This window comes from Zalophus californianus, chromosome 7 (genome assembly GCF_009762305.2).
Source record: "Zalophus californianus isolate mZalCal1 chromosome 7, mZalCal1.pri.v2, whole genome shotgun sequence".
NCBI lineage: Eukaryota > Metazoa > Chordata > Mammalia > Carnivora > Otariidae > Zalophus > Zalophus californianus.
In genome coordinates, this window is record NC_045601.1 from 19,491,923 (window position 1) to 19,497,184 (window position 5,262).

Here is a 5,262-nt window from a genome sequence, read left to right on the forward strand (position 1 = left end):
ACCTTAGGTTGGGTTGAAAGGAATCATAATTTTTCTCATTAAAATTGATATAAATATTTCTTTTCAATTTAATGACTTTCTACTTGAGTGGCATGGTTTCAGGTATTAATTAAAGTTGTTAAGCAAGGTTTGGGTGTATTAAGGAAATTTTGCATAATGATGTTCAAGGTTTTCTATGATTGCTGCATGAGAAAAAGCAAGTTGCTGGATATTTTATAAGTTATGACCTCATTTTTGTAAAAAAGATCCGGAATGATCCAGAATGACATTATTAATAGTGATTTTGTCTGGGCTTACATAGAATACCAGTTATTTGTTCTAAGACCCTGAGACACAATGCAAAGGATCACATTCTGCCTCCATAACTTGTTAGCCATAAGACTTTGGACAACATAACTCTTTCCTTACTCCTTAGCTTCAGTTTTCTTTTTAACCTAAATATCCAGAATAACAATTATATCACAAGATGGTTGTGATGATTAAATGAAATAATTAACTGTCAGATATAGTAGATAAACTGCACATTGCAGCTATGATGGTTACTACTATTTTTTTTTTTTACATTTCTATGTTCAAATTTATTTAAAAATGAACATGTAATAAATTTGTTTTAAAAAATGAAAATAAACTTATAAGGTCTACTGAGCTTTTGGAATAGGTTTTCCTCTATCACATATGACAGCACTATCCTGAATAACTTATATAAATATGTATATTTGAATAAATTTGAATAAAAGTTTCTATGACCCAACTATCAATTCCTGGGTCTAATACTGGTTCTATTGCCACACTCTCTTTACTACTCCACACTACTCTCTACTGCCTGGTAGAGATGCTTCTCTAGCTTTGGACTCCTAGGTAAAGCAGTTCTTCTCATTTTGAACACCATAAAATTGTTTAATCTTTTGTGACCATCTTCACCCATTTTGCCCATACCATATTTGTACTGGAATTTTATTTATTTATTTATTTGCTGAAATTTTAAATGATAAATGGAATATATATATGTTTTTCAATAAGGTATAAATACCTACCATTTATTAATTATTGCTTCTGTCTCATGTTGCTTTTTGTTTTCATTTTTTGAGAGAAGGGGCATGGTCATGAGAATAATATGGAAATCCTGAGTTCCTGATTTCCACTCACCTGCCTTCTGGGGACACTGATAAATGGGGTTGAAAAATAGATTCATTGACAGTAAAATGAATGAATGAAGCTGGGGAGCTGCTGGAAATGATAGCAAACCTCTGTCCGCTGCCACACCAGAAACTGAGGGCCCTTACAGGTAAATTAAAGAGGGTTAAAGAAAAGCAAAATAACAGTAAACTAGACTTAGATTATTTACCCAATGACAACATTCTGTGGTAGAGTGAGGTCTATGTATGAAGTACTCAAAGAACATGGAGCAAACAGGGCTCCTTTTCCTTGAAATATAAACAAATGCATATCCCACCCCCCCATACCTCCCACCCCCTGGCTCTGGGAGAGCTAAGGGAAGGACATGGAATCCTTGCAGATTTATAAAGATGTAGCTTTTACTCCTTGCTTTATTCATAACAAAAATTACATAATGAACTTTAATTTTGCTGGAAACTGAAGGAAATCAATTTGCAACATCAAACTTTCTTCCCCTTGGCCTGCCTGGTTTTCGGTCCTCACAGATTAGGAATTATTCTTGGTGTTCCATCACTCAGCCTTGTATGTGAGGCTTGAGAATCATTTCACACTTCGACAGCTCTTTAAATGAAGCATCAAGTTACCTCATAATTGACTTGTCTCCACTGTGTGCTTCAACACACAAAATTCCAGCCAAATTAAAGTACAACAGATGGGAAAAATCACTTGGGAAGAAACACTGATGAAATCGTTTTACTTTCTCTTTGAAAGCTGGAATAATATACTGATTTCAAATAACTCAGTTTGTGTTTCAAATCCTTGGGATTTGGAACACAGGTATGTGGATTAAAAATCCAAGCAGCAAGTAATGCTTCTTCTGAGCATGTAAGGAGATAACCCCATTTCAGAAGGGTTTTTATCACATCATCATGTATCATGGCCTCTGTCCTGGGTACTGAGCTCTAGCTTGGGCACTGCACCACTCACTGCTCATGAGAGCAGCTGACACGACCAGTATCAATCAACCTAGTTCTTGTCAACCCTGTTCCTACACAGGAACAGAGCAAGAAAAACATAGCTGGTCAGGACAATTCTAAGCAAACCCCAAACCCCAAATCCTTAAGCACATAGCCTTCTGCTGTAGTATAATGTCACATTGAGGATATTGACATTGATACAATCCACCAATCTTATTCAGATTTCCATAGTTTTATTTGTACTCCTTTGTGTGCATGTGTGTTTGGTTCTATACAGTTTTATCACCTATGTAGGTTTGTGTACCTACTACCACAGTCAAGATGCCGAGCACTTGCAACACCACAGGGGCACCTTGGGATGCCTATTTATAACACAACCAGGCTCCCCTCTCCAAATCTTGGCAACCGTGAATTTGTCCTCCATTTCTAAAATTTTGTCATTTCTAAATGGAATCATACCTGATGTAACCTTTTGGGATTGGCTTTTTTCACTGAATATAATTTCCTAGAGATTTCTCCAAGCTGTTACGTGTATCAATAGTTCATTCCTTTATATTGCTGAGTACTATTCCATGGTACATGTCTGTCACTGTTTGCTTAATCATTCAACTGTACAAGTGCATTGGGCTAATTCCAATTTTTAGCTATTGAGAATAAAGCCTCTATGGACATTCGTGTAGAAGTTTTTGGTAGAACAAAGTTTTCATTTTCTGAGGTAAACATCCAAGAGTTCAACTATCATATGATAGTTGCGTGTTTAGTTTTTTTGAGGAACTGCCAAATTCACCACACTGATAGTACTGTTTTATATTACTACCAGTGATATATGAATAATCTAGTTTCTTCTTATCCTCAATCAGCTGTTGTCAATTTTTTTTAGCTGTCTGGTAGGTATATAATAATATTTCATTGTGGTTTTATTTTACATTTCCCTTATTACTAATGATGTTGGACACATTGTGCTTACTTACCATCTCTCTTTCCTCTTTGGTGATGTCTCTTCAATGTTATTTGCCCATTCTCTAATTGCATCATTTGCTTACTGCTGAATTTTGAGTTATTTATATATTTTAGATGCTGGTTCTTTGTCAGATATGTGGTTTGCAGATATTTTCTCCCAGTGGATAGTTCAACCCTTTATTCTCTTTATACGATGTCCTGCAGAGCAAGTTTTTAATTTTGATGAAGCCCAATTTAGCAAATTTTCCTTTCATAAGGTTGATTTGGATGTCAAGGGCAAGTAAAATTTTTTGCCAAAAATCCCAAAGATTTTTATCCCATGTTTTTTCTAAAAGTTTTATAGTTTTATGTTCCCAAGTTAAATTCACGGTCCATTTTGAGTTAAATTTTGCCTTAGGTAACAGGTTTAGGTTGAGGTTCTTTTATATTTTTCTTCTCTTTTTTGTCTTTTGCTTATGGATATCCATTTGCTCTGGAGCCATTTGTTGCAAAGCTATCTTTCCTCCACTGACGTGGTTGTGCATTGTTTGCGTCTTGGTCAAAAATCAGCTGGGTATATTTGTGTGGATCTCTTTTTTTGTGTGGGTTCTCTACTCTGTTCCACTGATCTATTTTCTATGATGTTGACTATATTTCATTGTTTTGATCACAATAGCTAGGCAGTTTGCCTTAATACTGGTGGTAGCAATTTCTCCCCTGTTACTATTGTTTTAGCTGCTCTAGGGCTTGTGACCTAGAGAATCTTGGGCACATGCGGACAAAGATGCTTCCTTGACCAGGTACCAGCTGTAGCTGGGTCCCTCCTGCCAGCTCTACTAAATGCCTGGTATCTAAGTGAAACAGGGAAGTCACAGGCCCAGCTGGGAAGGACGATGTTTCCTCCAGCTGTTTACTTGTAGTGGGGCTCTCAGCTGATTATCCTTGCCAGCTGCTGTGGTTGTGAGAGAGACTCCTGTTCCACCAGGGAGAAAAATGTGTTGCAGGAATTCTCTGCCTTTAGTGCCCCCAGTTCCTGGTCACACAGCTTTGAAGAATGAAGAAGTGGACCAGACAAAGAGTGGTGGACAGCAAAGCAAAGTTTATTGAGCAAGAGTACAAAGTTCCTGGAGAGTGAGGGGACCTGGGAGGGTTGCCCCTGGAGTTTCTAAGTTTAAGGGTTTTTATGAACTTTTTTTTTTTTGCCCATAATCAAAACTTTATTGAAAAACTGACACCAAAATAGGACATCACTGTTGTAAACCTTACAAAATTAAACATAATTACATTATCTTGGTAGATAACTGGAATTACTGAACTGATAAGGCTTTCTGCGATATAACACAAATTCGAGAGGCTGTGTGGATCATTAGTGTTGCCTTCTTCTAAACGAACACCCCTCTGTGAGTCTGGCCTTTCCTCCTGTTGGCTGGCACAACACTGTTGAACAGCCTACACAAAGAACCACCGTCTGAGCATGGCTGAAAACTGTGGTAATCTTGTAGCAACCTGGACATTTTACATCCATAAAATAGGAATTTGGGCTCTGAACTTGCCGTTTCTTTTTATGTTTTTTTCTTTTCCTCTTCCAAGGACGGGTGTAGTAAATCTCTAGCCAAAGGCATGTTGATTTTTCACAATCCCAGCCAGTCCCGATCTCTAAGGCGACACCCCTACCGAGAAGCACGCGATCCGGCGATTAGCATCAACTTCCCTTTATGAGCTCTTTCACGGAACTATCTTAAGCAATCAGGGTGTGCCGAGTTGTGCCAATCAGGGCTCTGGTCACGTATCTGCCTACCTATTAGGTTAATGTCTCCATGCTGATGGTCTTTTTTTGCTGACATCTGGCGGTTTATGTCTTTACTGCCCGTTGCCTGTGGTCTGGGCACAAATGCCTTGTGGTCATTGTCTTATTTTAGGACATTTTGCAGAAGTGACTTCTGCAAAGGCTGCAAAGCAGAATGCTAGTGCGCTCCTGTCTAAGCTGCAAAACTGGATGTCAGTGCTGTTTTCTCTCAGTTGTCCTGACTCCATATCTTCTTGTTGGGGACCCTGGCCCTGACGACCCACCTTGTCCAACTCACTCCTAACAAGTGCGCCTACGTGACTGCCCTCTTCTGCTAATTTGGTGATCAGAAAACAATGGGTCTGGGCGGTCTTCCTCTGTTGTGTGGGGGGCAGAAATGTGCCTGTTTCGGCACTGTTCTTCCAGTAGTAAAGTCCCAAACCA

General features: G+C 38.5%; 1 pseudogene; it reads right to left on the minus strand.

Moving 5' to 3' along the window:
* Positions 1–4,221: 4,221 nt before the first annotated feature.
* On the minus strand, positions 4,222–4,654 carry LOC113927203 (annotated as a pseudogene).
* Positions 4,655–5,262: the final 608 nt, after the last annotated feature.